At 49.5% G+C, this 18931-nt stretch overlaps 1 pseudogene; it reads left to right on the forward strand.

The window, feature by feature from the left end:
- The first annotated feature begins 15478 nt into the window (after nucleotides 1-15478).
- LOC125100004 (collagen alpha-2(I) chain-like) overlaps nucleotides 15479-18931 on the forward strand; it is an 88938-nt pseudogene continuing 85485 nt past the window's right edge.

Here is an 18931-nt window from a genome sequence, read left to right on the forward strand (position 1 = left end):
CTATATAAACAGATCAGTCTTTTGTTTCAGTGTCTTTGGGGGGGAATCTGGTTGTTCTTGCATTTCTTTTTTTTTTTCCCTGATAGATGGAAACCCTTTTTAGGACTCAGTAACAGGTATAGTTGCCTGATCATTAATTGGCTGTAAGCTTTAAGTGTGTTTTCTCACACCGAAAACTCTATTTTCTATTTTATTTTAAAACACATTTATTGGGGCGCCTGGGTGGCTCAATCATTAAGCATCTGCCTTTGGTTCAGGTTGTAATTCAGAGTCCTGGGATTGAGCCCCAGAGCGCAGTGGGGAGCATGCTTCACCCTCCCCCATTCCCTCCTGCTTGTGTTCCCTTTCTCCCTGTCTCTTTCTCCCTCTCTCAAATAAATAAATCTTTAAAAAGTAAACAAATGTCTTTAAAACACATTAACTTATTTCTAAAGACTTTATGTGAATGATTTGCCTATCTTTTTGAGTAGTTTTTTTTTTTTTTAAGATTTTTTTTATTTGAGAAAGAAAGATAGTACAGAAGCAGAGGCCAAGGGAGAAGGAATGAGAGAAGCAGATTCCCCACAGAGCAGGGAGCCCAGACATGGAGCTCAGTCCCAGGACCCTGGAATCATGACCTAAGCTGAAGGCAGACACTTAACTGACTGAGCCACCCAGGTGCCCTGAGTCAGTTTTATAAAATTCTCTCGTGGTATGATGGTTAACCTAGCCCATCACAATTGAAGAAAAAAGAAGAACTTTTTTCATACGTCATGCTCCTTTCCCATGGAAGGGTTTTTAGTCTTCTGTCGTTTTAAATTTGAAGTTGGTTTAGGGTAGTGGAAGACTTACCAAAGAGTACATGACAAAACATGAAGAGAATCTTATGTAGAAAATAGAGGCTGTGCTTAAAGATCCTTTCAGAACTGCTTTTCTGGTGAGCAGAGTGGTAGAGAGTGAAGTTACCAATGAAAATGTGGCCCAGGTGTGATCCTTCAGAATAGTTTTTATGAGGTCTTCTTACAGAAGATCAGATTATTGGACCAAAAAAAATCCTAGTTTTGTCCTCTAATTCAAAAACCAGTGGAGGCCTTAGGTGTCTGACATTTTCCCCAGCCTTTAGGAGTATAGTTAGAAGTATTATTTCTGCTTTCTCCTCATTTTACCTTTGCTGATGCTTTCATTTACCTTCAGGCTGGATAGAAGGAGGCTTGGAGCAAGTAGTTACAGCGACAAGGTTCCTGCAAAAGTCACACCATAGAGAATTTTTCAGTGTACTTAAATGTATGTGACAGTGGTTGTATTCTAAAAACTGATATATGGCTATAAAAATATCTCAAGATCATAGTATTACAGTTCTAGACTTTCCTGGGTGAATCCTGAGAAGGTTTTGCTATTGTTGTTACTGTTTTTTTTCTTGCTAAAGTAGCCCTTCTTTGTAAAGAACATCAGACTAGCTGTTGGACTAGCTTCTACATCTGACAGCCACCACTCCAGTAAAAATACTTTGCTTATGAAAACTTAAAGCTGAGGGTGTCACTGTTTGGAGGAGGTAGGTGGAGTGCAAATAAAGTTTTCCCTACATTCTGCTGGGCCTCTAGTTTGGGAAGCACCCACAGAACAGGTGGGTACTTACTGAAAAGGAGACCAGATTCCCTTCTGGGCCCAAGGTAGAATCAGTCTAACTCTTGGATCCTGATTTCAAAGGGATATAACTAATTATAGGAGCTTGAGGTGGAAATTCTAGCCAGGATTTGCAGTAAGTATAAGGGAAGGAAAATTCAGAAGCCCCTTCCTCCCTGTCTGTGACCTTACTCTTTTAAAAACTCCAGATGGGACTATGATAAAATATTCCCTGTGGATGGTCCTTTTGAAGAGCAAGTAGTGAAGTTCTGCAGGGCTGGGGGTGGGGTGGGGGGGACAGATGTGGAGTAGGTCTGACAACAGGACAAGGCTTGTACTGCCACAGAGGGAGACCCCTCAAGAAAAGGGCCCCTCATGTTCAAGAGAACTCTTTGTCATTTTTATTTAGCTCTTTGTTTTCTCAAGTGATGTAATTGACAAACTCTTCCCACCACCACCTCTAAAAGATGTTAACTTTTATTTAACCATGTGGTATGTCATTTTACTTGGGCTGTTTTGCGTGGTTTTGTAAATCTCTTTGTTCCTAGTTCCAGTAACAGTTTCTTTCTAAGCAGACAGGATTTTCTGATTGAGAGTACAGGATTTGAAAGAGGTTCTGCTCATTCAGGATCAGAGGAAAGAAGAGATCTCCTTTTCAATGCTTGACTGCTAGCTAACCTCAGGGCTGGCATACAACACCACTGCTTTCACTTCAGCACCATCCCCCACACTTCTGGAACTCCAGTGGGAGGAGTCACTTTTTCTTTTTCCTGAAAATGGGGATTCTGCCCTCAGAGCACAGATCTCCAGCCTCTCTTCAGTAAGGTTGTCCCAGTTCTCTTCAACAATGATTTTTATTTATTTTGATTTGTTCAATTTGGGCCATTTGACAGTTAAGTTGGCCTAGAGGAAATGTCACAAAACAGAGTCAGTGAATGTTGCAGTGTTTAAAAGAGCAGAATATCCCCCCTTAAAGCCCATGGTGTTACCCACTTAATCACCCCCCCACCCCAGTCCTCAGGATCCTGACTCTCTTTTCATACCCAGCTCATAACTTAGACCTTCCCCAAAGGAGCGTGAGTTTCCTTGTCATCCTCCTGGGAAAACTGGCAGCAGATCTAACCTGCCTCTGGTTTTTTTGTCTTTGGCAGTGACACTAAGGGTGGGCCTGTACTGCTACCATCGTAAGTTTTTCCAAGCCCACTACTTTACTAAGCTAAGTGTTTTATCTAGATTACTTTATTTAATTCTTACTACAACCCTATGAGATAGGCACTATTATTTACCCCCATTTTACATAAGAGGGAAACTGAGGCATGGAGAGATTAAGTAACATGCCCAGGGCCACACAGAATTCAAGTCACAAGTCCTGGCAGCCTGATGCCGGAGCACACCCTTGGTCTCAGTCACTCTAGCATATTGTTTTCCCTCTAAGGTTCTGCCTCCTCTTCTAACTTGTAGAGTCTCCCTGACTTTGATGTTGCCTCACCTCAGGATGTACTTAGCTGGATGGCAAAGCTCATGTTCCCTGTATAGCTCAAAAGCCACACTTCCTGTTCTGAAGGTTGATTCATGAATGAATCCACATTTTCATTTCCCCCTCCCCTTTCAGGGGGGAATGACTTACTCAGAGCAGGGCTGAGGAAAGCTGGCAATAGCCTTTCCAGGCCTCTCTCTCCACTGTGCTTTTTGAAAGTTAGCACAGTCCTAAATACTATTCCTGCCTCTTCCTGCCCTCACCACAATGACTTGATCAAAGAGCTCTGTGAATGAAGCCCCTGAATTCTGTCTAGTGGAGTTGTTGATTTCTTTCCGTTTCCCAGGTTATAGTCTCCAGTAGACACCCTGTCCTGCTCACAGTGGACCTCCTATCTGGGCCCATCTGGCTTCAGATATAGGTGCAAAAAGGATCAGGAGGCAGTGTTTAGGAAAGGATCCGGGTCTGACCAGATTCCCAAAACCTCACTGTTCACCAGTAATTGGATCAGCCGGGGCTAGTCCTGTAGTTTCTAGCTCAGAGTTGTGCTTGGGCTTTTTATGTTTCTGAAGGCACTTTCCTGTATCCTCTAAAATGCTATTTTCCAGATGCTTCCTGACCTCCAAGGGGAGGTCCAGAGGCTGTCACTCTCCAGGGGCCTCTTCCAAAAATAAAATATGAAATTCCTGGGGACTTAGGGTGGTTTAGATGGCTTGTGGCATCTGTTAGAACTCTTGTCTGAAAAGAGAAGTTCACAATTTAAATTGGAACCCCTCATGTGTTTTGTATCCTCTATAGTAGTGATTCTTCAAGTGTGGCCCCTGGACAAAGAGCATGAGCATTCCCTTAGAAATTGTTAGAAGTCTGCTTTTCCCTCTCCCACTCCCCCTGCTTGTGTTCCCTCTCTCGCTGTCTATCTCTCTCTGTCAAATAAATAAATAAAATCTTTTTTAAAAAAGAGAAGAGAAATGCAAATTCCTGGGCCTAACTCAGGAATGAACTGAATCAGAACCTTAACTTTGCTCTTCAGGGGCCCAGTGATCCCTATTGTAAGGAGCCCACCAGGCGACCATAAGGCACACTGAGGTGTGAGAGCCGCTGTTCTCTCAAGCAAGGTTCTCTATGGTTTTTTGAGTCTTTGAGAATCTGATAAAAGCTTGCAGCCCTCTCACCTGCTTCACACCTGTCTCCCCCACCCCCCCAACCTCACCCTGGCTGAGGGCCAAGTAAAGATTCCCTGTGCTGGCCCTTAGAGCGTGTCCATCCCTCTCTGGCTTCCATCCCTTTGACACCACCTCTGGAAGGGATGGCCACATCTCCCTTATTTGTTTTTTCTTTTTTCTTTTTTCTCCTTTTTTAAAGTAGGCTCCATGCCCAGCTTGGAGCCCTCACCTTCCTCACTCACGACCCTGAGAACAAGATCTGAGCTGAGATCAAGAGTCAGATACTTGGCCGACTGAGCCCCCAGGCGGCCCTCTCTCCTCTTGGTTCTCTCATCTGTGTACTGTTGGTTGTCACCCAGAGCGCACCGGGATGCACAGGAAAAGGGCACGGTCCATGCATGTGCTGCGACCGTAACCCATGGCCTCTAGACAGAAACCAAATGTTCAGGCACGAGGCACCAGGCCAGGAGCCTGGGGCCGAAGAGAAAAGTGATTCGTTCTCCCAGGGCTGGGAGCTGTGTGTCAGAGCAGAACTGCTAAAAACTGCTGAACTTCCTGTGACAGTCCTGGCGAGAGAGTTAGGGCAATGGCAAGGCCTGGCTATGCCTGTTGTCCCTGATGAATTGTTGGTAGCACCCCTGTTCACCTACACAACTGTCCTGGTTTGGATGACAGATTACGTGGTCACCCATCTTCTCACCTAACTGCCCCCTCGCTGGTCTCCTTACTACCATTCTCTCCCCTACAATCCATTCTGCACACAGCAGCCTACTTAAAAATATGGTTTCGAGGTTCTTATGAGCCGGCCCCTGCCTAACTCTCCAGCTCTATCTCTTCCTTTTCCCTCCTTGTTCACTTCTCTAAAGCCATGGGGTCATCTTCTTCTACCATGAACTTGTGGAGCCCATGGTCACCTAAGGGTCTTTGGCTTTGCTCTTCCCTCTGCCTAGAACGTGCTTCCCTCCACATCCCCACACAGCTGGCCCTTCTCCTCGTCAGGCCTCTGCTGGTGTGTTCTTGTTTCAAGGGGGTCTCCTCTGACAACCCAAACCGAAGTGGACTCTCCCTCACTGCTCTGTTTTTCTTCCTAACGCCTATCACTGTCCAAGATGGACTTTCCTGTCTTTTTCTGTTGACGGGCTAATGCCATGAGGGCGGGACTCACTAAGGCATCCCCAGCGTTAGAATGAGTCTAGCACACAGCAGACACTCAAGAAAGCTTTTAGCTCAATGACTGGACTCCAGCGAGGACAGGCCACTACTGAAAGTCAGCTCTGCCTCTGGGGCTGACTTCCTCATCCACTCTGAATGCAAGTATTGTCATTCTGTTTTATCTTGCCACTGGCCCACAGGTGGCATAGGACAGGGGCCCTGAATATGAGATGATTTTCTCTGCCTGCTGCCAAACCTTCTTAGCATCCTGTACCTCCCACTTCTGTAGGGGGCTCGGTATCTCCTCTCCCGAGCTATTTCATTTCTAGATGAAGCTCTGGGGTAAGGACAGATACCTTAATGCCCACTCTGCCCCAGAAGCTCCCCAAAGCATCATTAGTTGGGGCTCAAGCCACTCAGCATGTCCTTGGGGACCCCTTGGCCACATTCATCTGGGCTTTTCACTTGGTGAGCTAGGCACTTGCTCTCCCTGGAACCTACTAATTGAGGGAAGGAAGGAGACTGTCTCAGAGGTGATGTACGCTGTTTCCAAATGCTGAGGGGTAGGAGATATCTAGAAGAGTATGGCCTCTATAGAGCACCATCATCACTGGTGACATTTCACTGAATCCCAGCTCTTCTACTCTCTACTCTCTACCTAGCCCTCCCCCCAGTCTTCAAGATGGGAGTGGTGACAAACACTCCCCACCCCCCAACTCCACAGGGAAGAAGCAGAAAAGAGCTTTCCTCCTTGATTCTAAACCTGAGGAGGAAATGAAGCTCCTGAGCTCAGCTGAGTTTAAAATAAATTCCGGCTCCAGGTGGTAGAGTCATACAGTCATAGTTAAGTCAGACAGAGATAGGAGATGGAGTTTGAGGGTTTCCAGCCACTTCATTCCATGAAGTGAGTCCCTGATAGGAACCAGGCTGCTGCATGGTGGGCAGAGGATAGGGAGGGGAAAGCAAGGACTTAGGAGACCAGACTGGTACTCTGGAGGATTTCCAAGGCCTTTGTCTGAGTCCCAGTCTTTTGGGAAGGAACATGGAGGTAGGGATTAAAATATTAGGTCTGAGGGGTGCCTGGGTGGCTTGGTTAGTTAAGTGTCCAACTCTTGATCTCAGCTCAGGTCTTGATCTCAGGGTTGTGAGTTTGGGCCATGCTGGGCTACATGCTGGGCGTGGAGCCTACTTGGGAAAAAAAAAAAAAAGTATGAGGTTTGAAATCAGTCTCACTGCTGTCACTCACTAGCTCTGTGCCTTAAGCAATGCTATTTAATCTCTCTTAGTCTCAATTTCCTCATCTGTAAATAGGATAAGAGGGCCTCCCTCATCTGATTGTTGGGAAGACTGAATGAAGGAATTTATGTCAAGAGCTTATAGCACAGTTGTTGCACAGACTAATGTTCAGTACATGCTCTCATTATCATTGTCTTGTTGTCATGTGCTGTTGTGGTTGTTACTGGAAAAGGAGAGAGAAATGTGGAACTTGAGTAGTCAACAGAAGCCTCCACGTTCCAGGCAGAGGAGCCATGAAAAGAGCAGATGGCTCTAGAATGAATAGCCCCTCTGCATTGAGCTTAAAGGAAAGCACACCCATTCTGACCCCTTTCCATTTCAGCCTAGGGACATGACTACCCGCATACCTTTCTCCTGCCAGTCCAAGGAGGATCGGGCTATAGCTCTGTCTTCATAGCTGCTGTGATGCTAGTTATATACCGGACCAGATTTATTTGGGTCTGTTATTTAATGCCTCTGTTCTAGACTAGATTTATTTGGGTCTGTTATTTAATGCCTCTGTTCTAGACCTAGGGTGTTTGAGGTTTTCTGGCAGTGGTGGATAAGAGTGCTTTTTTGAAAAACAAAATGTGGTCTCTGTCTAGGGGCTCTGCTTCCTTCTGGCCACAGAGACTCTGCCATCTGCCAAGGGTGTGGGATGACTAGAGGTCAATGCTGAATATTAATTCACCTGTTGGACATCTAAGATAGCAGTTAATCAGCCCTGGGAAACAGCTCTTGCGTAAGAAAAGGAGTGATTTGCCTTTGGCAGAAGTTCTTAAGCTGGAGTTTTGGGGGGCGGGGGTCTGTATAACTCCTGAAATTTTTTACGAAGTTATACCTGCATGTGCAATGTACATTTTTCTAAGAAGAGGATCCATAGTTTTCTTCAGAACTCTTAAGGGAAGTCAGGGCCCAAATAGGTTCAGAATCACTGGTCCTGCTCTGAGAATAGAAAGAGAACCCTCCTCTGGGGTTCTCTAAGAAGCTTAGCCTGGCTGATTGATAGGACTGTCAGTGAGAAGGGCCTGGAAGGGTTGCTGAGGCTTTGAGGTAGGAGAGCTACCCTCTGTGTTGGACCTGTGTTGGCCGGTTGGAGCCCAACATATCCATTTGGGAAGTGGGGGGGTTTTGAGCTAGCTGAATAACTTTTCCCTGAAATTTGGTTATAGTATTCTAAGGCACTCTAAACTGCTGTATTTTGTGCCACATGGAGGTCTGATCCGGTGTCATCTCAGAAGTGGAAGACAGGGTTGGGTGCTTCTCAGGGCATTTTTTGGTGGTCGTAGTGGTAGGAGATGCAGGAGTCTCATCACATTACTGTCATTCAAAAGTTTGATACACAGTCACTACCCAGCCATAGGTTATGCACTGGTATGGAGTTGTTTCCTTTCCTTTTGAAGACATTAAATCTAAGGCCCATAGTCTATTTTTTAACTTTTTTAACTTCCTGGAGACCAGTGGCTTCCTACCCCTGTGGCATCCTTTTTTTTAGGGGTCAGGTTCCTTGGTCATATTTCCAGCTGTGCTTACTTGCTCCTTACTCCTTGCCCTACAAATCCTGAACAATATGTCTGAAAGCCTACTTGGGGCCTGTGAGATTGTTTGATGCTTTTGGAATATGATTCTATCATTGAGTCTATGCCCCCATTCTAGATAGTCCTGATACCATCTCCTGCTTTTCTTAATACCCTTCATTCTTTGTTGCAGTTTCTTGTTCATGTTAGAAAATGGCATCTGCCTCCCTGCTGAGACTTTTCCCCTTCTTCTCAAACCTCAGGTCCATGTGCTCAACCCAGCTTACTGGGTGGCATCAGAATGCAGCAGAGGTTTCCGAAGACTTGGCGGTCCTCCTACCGGAATCAGGCAGACATGCTCTGAGCTCAGAGTCAGGTCATAAGGGACAGTATAGACTGAGAGCAGCAGAGCCCTTGGGCTCCCCCAAGAGTAGAGCCTGATCCCCTTAGGGTAAATTGGCTGAAGAAGGCTCCATGGGATAAAAGTGTCACTTTTCTTCAGAGGCCTTGTCCTCCAAATATGAAATAGTCAAGTCTGCAGGACACAGGCCTCTGACCTAGATCCATCAGACCATGCAAGGCCACCCAGCTCGTCCACGGACATAGACATATCCATCATCACTGCTAGTAGGGATCTGGGCAGGGGCCATCCTCCAAAGACTGCCCTGATCGCCACAGAGCTGAGGGATCTCATGGAGCTGATTAAAGCCCACATGAGATGACACTTTCTCAGCGTGCTCTTCCAAAAAGGCTCTCTGTGCAGGGAAAGTGAGGTTGCATGAGCCACAGCCACTTTGTGTAAGATGAGCCTAAGGACTGACACCATGATGTCTGCCAGAGAGGACCTCCTGTCTTGCTTCATCACCTCCTCTCCTGTATGCTGCTCCCCTTAACCCACTCATTTTAAGCTAGGTCTTAATAACTGTGACTTGAATTCTTGAATTATCTCTTGATTATAGGGCCCTAGGGATGATGAACAATAGGGAGTAGCCATCCTCTGGTGTTTATTTGCTTCCTCCCAAACCCGGACTTTGGAGAAAGGATCGTGAGGGAAAAGACAGGCCCAAAAGGCCCATCTGGCCTCTCAGTCCATTCCTGGGCAGAACAAGCCACTCCTCAGTCCAGCTGACTGTCGTTCTAACCTGAATGCTTTCTGGGGTCATACAGAGGCTTCCTGGGGTCATACAGAGGCTTTTCATTATGAGCAAATATATCAGTCCTCTCCTTTATGCCTTGGTATTTTATGGTCTTCAAATAAGCTTTCCCTATCCTTAGATAATAAACATACTTTCTTGTATTTCTTTTATAGTTGTGTTTCTATGTTAGTCCTTTAATCCATCTGGAATTTGTTTTCATATATGGTGTGAGTTAGGAATCTAATTTTTTTTTCCAGAGGGTCATATGCTGCCCGGAATTATATAGGCCATCCTCTCCCCAGTGACTTGAAATACTACTCTTATCATATTCAAAATTCCCATGATTATATGTGACTGTTTCTGGATTCTCTGTTCCACTGAACTGAGCTTTTTCCATATTCCTTGGCCCAGTAGCACACCATTTCAGTTGTAATTTTTGAGTATTTTTTTCTTTTCTTTTTTTTATTTTAAATTCAGTAAGCCAACAGAGTATGTTTTGATATAGTCTATACTTCCCCTTTGTTTTTCCCCCCAAATTGTTTTATTATTTGTACATATTTTATCCTTCTAGATGTACTTTGTAATCAGCTTATCAAGTTTCATTTAACAAGTCCTATTAGGAATTGTCGGGATTTTATTTTATCATATAAATTAAGTTGGAGAGAGTTGGTATCTTTATAACATTGGGTCTTCTCATCCAGAAACAGAATGTCTCAGCTATGTTCTTAAAGTCCTCTGGGGGAGACATTCTTTCTCCTGCTGACTCCTGCAGTCCCCTCAGCATCCCTTAGCCGGTGCCCTGAGCCACCAGATCCTTTTACTGCCATGTCCCATGATCCTAGCTTATTCACTCCCTCTTCCCACTCAGATATGAGTGAAGCAGTGAGCATTTGCTTTTGCTCAGGCATTCCAAGCTTTATCTTTCTGGGACTCAAAAGAACTCCAGGGGGATTGTCCTATCTCCTTTACTCCCTGCTTTTACATCCCATTCCCAGAATCTCCCTTCTCATCTTGCTCCCTTGGGAACTAATATGCTGCTAATCCAGAGGAAGACAGCTTGATGTTTCCTTTGGTTGGACTTCCCTGGGAATCTGGTTGGCCTGAAACACAACCTCTCATTCCGACCTTTCTTTCATACTGTTGCATGTAATTTCTAAGCTTCATCCTGACAAGACGGATGGAAGGAGAGGAGAGCTCATATGGTATTTGAGGGAATACAGGTATCTTCCTATGCCAGATACCCACACTAATGGCAAGAGTTTATGACCCCAGATCTGCCAGCAGGTACCAACATGTGACTCTGCACATCAGCCTGGACTCCACAGAGCATCTAGGAATTCCTGGCCACTTTTGGTCCCTGATTTCTGTCCTGTGCACCAGCCTAAAGAGGCAGGCTGCTAGGTGAAGCTGACCTGATCAAAAGCCTAGGGGTGAAGCAAAGAAGGCCCTTCTGCCCGAAACCCTTTCAGGGACAGTGGTATCCAGCAGTTGTTGCCACTATGAAAGAAAAGCCAAAGGAGCCAGAACTAAGGTTGTGTAGGCCTTCCGGCCGGGGCGGAGGGGTAACTGGAAAGTAGGAAAAGAGCAGCCCAACATGGGGTCCAGGGTTAAGACTTGCCTGAAGGGCAGGTACAATAGCAACACGAAGACATTGGCAGTTTGCCCATGTACTAAGTACTGAGAAAGGCCACAGGACCCTGACTACAGACACGCTTTGCCCAGCCATGCTCCTCTCTTGTTTCTATGTCCACTTGGCTCTCTCTGCATCACCAATTCCTGCTTCCTGAAGGAGAGGTCAGGTCAGCCCCAGTTACCATGAAAATATCCTCTGTTGCCTTGACAGATCTTCATTTGCTGCTTAACCCTGGGATAAGATTTCAGGGTAAGGACTGCAGAATTTGTCACAGTGTTCGGAAAGTTACTCTAACATGAGGACTATTACAGAGAATGATTCCTAGACATTTGTATTTCAAAGGACAGAATGAGCCACTCCAGCACAGTGAACCAATTTCAGGGACAGGAAATCTGCCACAGTGGCTGAAAAAGTTCTGGTAACACAAACAACTACAGTATCTGATTCCTTGAGATCTTTCTTTCAAATGCAATATGCTGCAAAGACTTTTCCTTCACCATCCCCCACCCTATCCCCCAAGTTGCTCAAGGCCCAGCAAGCCACCCAGTTTTACATGTCTAATTCTGAAATCAAAGTCCCAGGCAGGGAGAGGGATTGTCACAAGTAATTGCAACATCCCACAAGAATTTGTTTGGAGTTAAAAGGAGCCAAACCTGGGCCTTCTCCAAAGGTTGCAAGTCTGAGCTTTTGAGAACCACATTGATCTGTTCCAGTGCGTTGAGTGTAGATGTTTGTCTTGTACCTGCTTGGCAGTTCTAGGGGACCCTGTAGAACTCCTGTGACCCACCATGGTGATGGGTGTGGCTACCCCTAGTAGAGGACAGCATGGGGATCAGCTTGAATGAACCACAGGCCCCATGGTTGGCCCTAACCTTCAGAGCCATGCTAGTGCTGGAAACACAAGCCAGGAGAGGAGGAGGGACATGGGCCCTGAGGGTCGAGGGCTCACATGTGGCTGTAGGGAGGGACTGGGAGGGGAGATGAGGGAAGTGGGGAGGGCAGGGGAGGGGAGAGGGCACACTGTTCCCTTCTTCCTCCGAAGCTCACACACTCCCTGCACCCTTGCCCTTGCCCCTACCTTATGTCATTTTATCCTTACATGTTCACATCATGGCATTATTTTGAAATGATATTCTCTCTTTTTCCATATAAAGCATAGCCACCTTCAAAGTAACAGCTTAAGGCTCAAACACAGTAGCTACCCTGACTGTATCTCAAGATAGCCCAGTGGTACTGGGGGATACGGTTGGCTGTTATGAACCAGATACAATCATCATCATCATCATCAAATAGTCACCACATCCTGAGCCCTTACTTTGTGCACAGCAACCCCCCCCTGACAAGACGGATGGAAGGAGAGATTGCTATTTCCCTATTTGCTATTGCTATTGCTATTTCCCTATTTGACAACGTCGAGTCCAGGCCTGGTGAGGTTAAGTGGCCTGCCCTAGGTTGGTCAGAGTGGGAGCCAGACCTCCAGAGAATCTGGGACATTGCCATGGCTCATTTTCTGTAGGAAGGAGCAGAAGGAAGCGGAGCCCAGTGAGGTGACTGCCAGTCCCACCAGTCCCAAACTGCCAGGTACTAATGGAAGGGGCGTTCACAGCATGTCTTTCCTGAGCCCCAGGTCTCCTACAGCCTACTAGGACCCCTGGGACGTGATGCCTCGGGGATGAAGATGGAGTGGGAGAGGAGCGGGGAGGCCTGGACAGCTCTGTCTGGGCTCCCGAGAGAATGCTCAGTCACTGTGGGCCTGCCTCCCTCCTCCCTGTTCTCCAGGATGTTGGGGGGTGAGGCTTTCTCTGAGAAGTAGGTTACTCCTCATTCCCACCACGCTGGCCCTAGCTTCAAAGAACACAAAAGAAAGCCAGAACAGGCCAAGGTAGATCTCTGCTTGGAGGCCATCTGTCCCTCAGCCCAATTTCTTTTCAAGACAGCCTAATATCTCTTTATCCCCACTGCTGATTTACATGGCAGGTTTATTTAATTAGCCAAAGATGAGTCAAAGTGCAGCTTGTCCTCACAGTTAATTAATATTTACTGAGCCACCACATGGTGAGTGACGCCAAGGCTGGACTGTGTCCTCTATATCAGCTCAGGGAACAGACTTCAACCCCTTGTGCCTGGCTGGGATTGGAAACCGGAACCAAAGAGTAGGGACGTTGGGCCTTGGAGCTACTAAGAGGAACAAATGAGGTCATGCACCCACTGTGCCTACCACAGTGCATGGCACGTGGTAAGGACTTAGAAATTGATCACTGTGTTTGTGAATGTCAAGAAGGAGTGGCAGGGCAAGGGGGCTGAGAGACCATGTTCCGTAATGGGACCTATTCCAGCAGAGGTGGAGGGAGTAATGGCAGCAGACGCCATGGGATGGGCCCACCTTCAGGCGCACTCACGTCAGCATCATCCATGAGGAAATTAGGCATGCTTCTCCCTGTTTCCAACAGGCTTCCTGGTGGAACAGGGGAAAGTGGAGGGTAGCTGGCCCTGGAGGAACTCAAGCAGAGCATGAGTAAATGGAAGCTCTCCTTTAGCTGTGGTTTGACCACAAAGGGAAGGAAACCTGGCCTGGGCAAGGGAGCACTGGCAAAGAAGCACCTGCGTGGTCCCTGCTAGGCCAGGACCCTTCCCCTCCTCAGCCCAGTTCTGCATACACCCCAGAACCCTACCTCACTCTTAGAAGACTTCTGACCCTGGCCCTTCTTCCAAATGGTGCTTCCTTGGACCCTCTCCTGTGGAGTGACCTGCCAAAGCCCTCACTGTGGCAGGATTTGGTGACAGTGCTTGCCCTCTCCCTCTCCCTCCTCCTGGGCTGCCACACCTGAGGGGCATCATAGAGCCTGCCCTACCTGACTTCAGGGCTATGGGGGAGTCCCATTACCCAGAGCCCTCTTTGTGGTTACTGGCTCTGGACAGCCAGCACCTGACTCTCCTGGCTCATCACCTGACAGCCTCAGTCTTCCCCGTAGAAGTCCCAGCATAGCCAGTGCCCGAATGTCCAGGCTCTTCAGTCTCTTCTGCCAGGTTGACCCCATGGCCTCCTGAGAGCCTGTCTCAGAGTTAGGTTGAGAGGCCACCATGAAACAGCCAGGATCCCAGGTACAGACAGGCCTTTGTGGAAGCCAAGGCTAAGTGGGAAGTCACACTACTGAGACAAGACCCAATGGTCTGTCTGTCTCCAACTGCCAGAAAGATGGCTTTTCTAAGTTAAAAATGAGGCAGTATATAACAGCTGCCCTAAGACCTGGGCAGATTTGGGCTGGAGGTCAAAGTAAGGCCTGCAAGTTTCATTTTTGGGTTCACCACATCTTCTGTACAAAACCTGAGACTGGGAAGAAGGGGTCTTCCCAATTACCTTAGATGAATTCAGTAAGAAAGTGGAATGGGAAAAAGGGGAGAAACCACACACAGCAGCCTGATTGTCTAGGACAGCCTGCTCTAGTGGGTTGGAGGTTCTAGGGCCCCTGCGCCCTCTGCTGGCCGCTCAGACAGGCTCTTGCCCTCGGGCTTCCTCCTCCCCAAGGAGGCAGCCTGCTGCTCCTCCTAGCGCTACTCCACCGTCCTGCTTCCCCTCACTCTTTTTCTTTTTTCTTTTCTTTTCTTTTCTTTTTTTTCTTTTTTTCTTTTTTTTTTTTTTTTGGACTTTGGACCTAGGCACAGCTGTCTCTCTCCCTTCCATAATCTGGGCTTCCTCCTTCCTGACAAACACCTCCGCATCTAACCCAAGCTTTTGGGGGTGGGGTGGGGTGCAGAGAGTAGTGTATGGCCCAACTGCCTTGCTTTCCTAGCTGCACGCATGCCCCTCAGAACTGCAGGTGGCAACCTTCCTCACTCAGCCACCACCTCAGAGCAAGACTTTGCTATTGCTTCCCAGAAGGGCGTCCAGCTTCCAGATCTTCCTTCTCCCTCTGTCTTTCCCATTGCAGAAGCCAACCTCTAAGGGCCTCTGGGATTGGCCACCCCAACTCTCCCACACCAGTCCTCCACTCTAGATTGGACCAGGACTGTCTGTCCTCTCTCTTCCTCCCTCTCTCTCCTTCCAAATCCGGCCCATTCAGCAAATTCTCAGGGCTCTAGTGCTCACACTCTGGCCCATCCCCACCATACCCTCCCCTGAGCTCATGCGGCGAGGCCACTTGCTGTGCCAATAGTCTCTCCTGAGTATCTTTGACTTCTGAGATTGGAAGTACCTAGAGGGCAAGGACTTTAATCTCCCACAAAACCTAGGGCAGTGCTAGGCTCCCAAGGGGCACTGGGGGCCACATGGAATTCTGATTTTTCTGATAACCTCTTAGCATCGCCTCAGAGCTCTCCACCTGCGGAAAGGTCTGAGTGTGGTAAGTCCTGGTGTGGCTAAGTCCACCAAGGTTACTGCCATGGACAGGTCACTGCAGAAGGAGAGGAGATGTGGGGAGCTTTCCCAAAATGACTAAGAACCAGAGTGGCTTTTAATTTCCAGAGAGACTGGGTGAGGGGAGGGGGAAACCAGTAGGGGATGAGGTCCCTGGGAGTCGATCATCATGCTGGTGGGGAAGCCCACGCGGAATATCGAGGACGTGGATCCAAGGGGAAACCCCCCAAACCTCATAGATGCCGCGTTTCCCATCTTTCCTCCATTCCTCCAATTTCGGCTTGCCTCCGGGTTCGCAGCCCCGGGACAGATTCTTGCGGGACCTCGGGCGGCGCCCAGTGCTGCTGTGGACAGCTCATTCCGCGGCGGTGGCAGCGGTGGCGCCAGGCGAGTCCCCGGCGCCGCCAGGGGGCGAGTAGGGTGCCCGCCGGCTCTCAGAGCCGGGCGCGCGGGCGCTGCCCTCCGGGAGGCCGGGCCGGGAAAGGCGCGCCCGCCAGGACCGCCTTTGCCGCCGCCGCTGCCGCAGCCTGGCCGGGCCGCTACGTCCAGCCCCGCCTTCTGGCCCGTTCGGCCACTCTGGGGGCCCCAGGGCTGGGCCGGGCGCAGCCGCGGGGCGCCCTCACAGGTGGCGGGGCAGCCAGCGCGCCCGACTCAGCGCGCCACCGGGCTTTGCCGGGCAGACACCCCGCGCTCCCTTCCCGCCCCTCCGCCGCGCTCTTGGCAGCCCCGGCTCTGCTCTCGAGGCCGCCGGGATTGCCGGGCCGGTGACTGAGTAGGCCGCACCCTGGGCGCAGCAAATGGAGGACGCTGGCATTTGAGAGGGGAACGAGGGAGGACGCAGCTCGGCTCCCCGCGTTCTCCCGGGCCCTCCGAAACGGCCGCGGGCAGTGCGCAGGAGGGTCTCTGAGCCCTGGGGTTCCGGCCACCCGGGTGCCGGGTGAGGGACATCGCGCGAGGCCGGCGGGCGCGCACGCTGCGCACCTGCACCTGTTGGAGCGGGCCTCAACCTGCGCCGCCCGAGCGGACCTCCCAGATAGACGCCAGCCCCGCTGCGGTGACCTCCCGAAGCGGCCGCATTTGGCTTTAGGAAAACAAAACCAAAAAGTGGGTTTACAGTTGCACACGTCGACTCCCCTATGGGACAGCCAGTGGTGAAGACCATATTTTGGTAAGTCTGTGGGCTGCAGCCTGAGACACCCCCCCCTCCATGGATCAGGACCTGCCTTCCCCCAACCCCCCCACACGACGTGGACCTTGGCACTGCTGGGAATCTTTAGTCTTTTATTTTTTTCCCCTAAAGATTTTAATCTCTGCTTCCGGTGTGGGGACCAAACTCACAACCCTAAGATCAAGAGTTGTAGGCACCACCGATTGAGCCAACCAGGTGCTCCTGGATCTTTCCTCTGGATGAGACGCTGTTTACATAGAAAAGGAGTCCATTCTCTGGGACCCAAGTCGGCCTTTATCAGAACATGTCAGGCCCGCCAGAGTTGGCAAACGTGTGTGTGTGTGTGTGTGTGTGTGTGTGTGTGTGTATCCTCTCAGTGTCCACTCACTAGCCTGCATCCATTTGGGGTAAATATTTTTATCACTGAATGAAAGAAAGTCAAGTTTGTGTTTCATTTCAACGGAAGTCTTTGAAGCAGTACCTCCTATTTGTTTATTTATTTAGGAGGGGGAAGGGCAGAGGGAGAGAGAGTATCAGGCTGACTCCACACAGGGCTGGAGACCAGAAATGGTGGGGAAGAGTCTATAGCTTAAAGGACTGAGCTACCCAGGTGTCCCTGAAATAGTACCTCTCTACTTGCCTGCTAGTCAGTCACTCACATTTTGGTTCAGTTTGGTTTGATGTGGAGCTTTCTGCAACCCTCAAAGTAGGAATAAAAGATTAAGTGATGTCCCAATCCGCACATAAGCTCTGGTTTCAAATCTTGCCATTGAGCCCTGATTTCCACAGCAGGAGTGCCAGGCTGTGCCTGTCAGTCTGTATTCTGATTCTTGTTGGTCAGCCATCCTAGTAGTACCACCTCCTAAACTCACAGTCCACAGGGGAGACAGACTATCAAGTAGAGAATTACAAACCATGATCAAGAGAATCACAGGCTCCTTTAAACACATGTAAAGAGGGTCAGGAGGAATTCTAAGTGGGAAGGGCAGTAGGAGGTGCCAGAATGGGACATAGACCTGGCAGAATCAGGTATGGTGCTCACCTTTCTCCTGAAACATGATCCCAGAGCTGCTAGAAGGCTCTTCCGTATACCCTGACCCTCACCCCCAAACCCAGGGAACCTCCCAGCCCTTGCACACAGCTTGGTCTCTGAGGATGCCAGGCACCTTTCCTTGGCCACTTGGGGCCCCACATGGCCACTGACTCAAGTTTCCAGGCCAGTAGGGGGGGCTCCAGGATGTGGGGCTGCCGGGTCCCAGCCTCCTGATCTCCATATGAGGAGCTGGGTTTGGGGCATTTAATAAAAGAACCCCACGTTCCACTCCACATTCTGGGCTGCGTTGGGGTGGGACAGGCTACCATGCCTCCGGGTCAGGACTGCACTGCCCAGAGAGCCAGGGGGCCCCCCTGGGAACCCCACTACCACAACAAAGAGGCCAGAGGCAGCCCCTCTGTGGCTCGTCCCACCTCCAAACTGGCTCAAAGAAGGCTGAGGATCCCTCTGCCCCCACTGAATGGCAGTGGGGATCCTAGTGCCACCCATGGCTGGTGACTGGGGATGGGTGCTGTCCACTGTGGGGAGCTTGACTTGGGCCTCAGCCTTAAGGGACACCTATGTGGCCAGGGCCACCAACCAACCTACATCCTTGGGGATAGCCTCTCCTTGGTCTCCTCAGGGGAGCTTGACTGGGAATGCCAGGGTCCCTCAGCTGACACCCACAATGCCACAGGGGCAGGCTAGCCAGCAGCAACCTCTAGTACCTGAAGGGGGCTTAGACCCTCAGGCAGTTGTGTCCTCTGCATTTTGCTTCCTTTTGTCTTTACAGATGTGGATGAGCCCAATGTGTGTGTCTTCGGGGGCAGGTGTAACCCCCTGTGCTGCTGCTTGTTGTGAGGCCAAAGCCTGGGACCTCGGGGGGATACTTGATGTCCCTGCTTTCCTTCGTGGTGCAGGCCATTAGGGAGGCGGGTCTCTCAGCCTCCACTCTGCCAGCTGCTCCAAATTCACAGTGGATACAAAGCTAAGGCCTCCCAGTAGAGGGCAAGGGGCCCCTTGTGCTGCTGGTGTCATTGTCCACGAGTCATCACCCTGGCAAGAAAAGCTGGAGACTCCCTGTTGCAAAGGCAGAAGTGTGGCACCGAGCAAAGGTGGTATCTCTGTGATCATTTTTCTGGCCAGGCCTGCATCCCAGCCCACTCTCAAGCCACCATAGTGCCCTGTGGCCTTCAGACCAGGGCCCCTGGCTCGTGGTGGCAGAGCTGCCCAGCTGAGCATTTTATAGAAGAGTTTCCCACATGCAGAAAATGCACCAAGGCCTCTATGAGCTTTTGAACATGGAAGAGGTAAAGACAACAGCAGGACCACCAGGGGCTCCCAGCATGGGGTGGGTACAGAAAAGGAGAGTGCCCCTGCTTTAGAGCCTGGTAGGCCCTCTCCACTCACTTCAGGTAACC

The sequence above is a fragment of the Lutra lutra genome, chromosome 5 (genome assembly GCF_902655055.1).
Source record: "Lutra lutra chromosome 5, mLutLut1.2, whole genome shotgun sequence".
In the NCBI taxonomy this organism is placed as follows: Eukaryota; Metazoa; Chordata; class Mammalia; order Carnivora; family Mustelidae; genus Lutra; species Lutra lutra.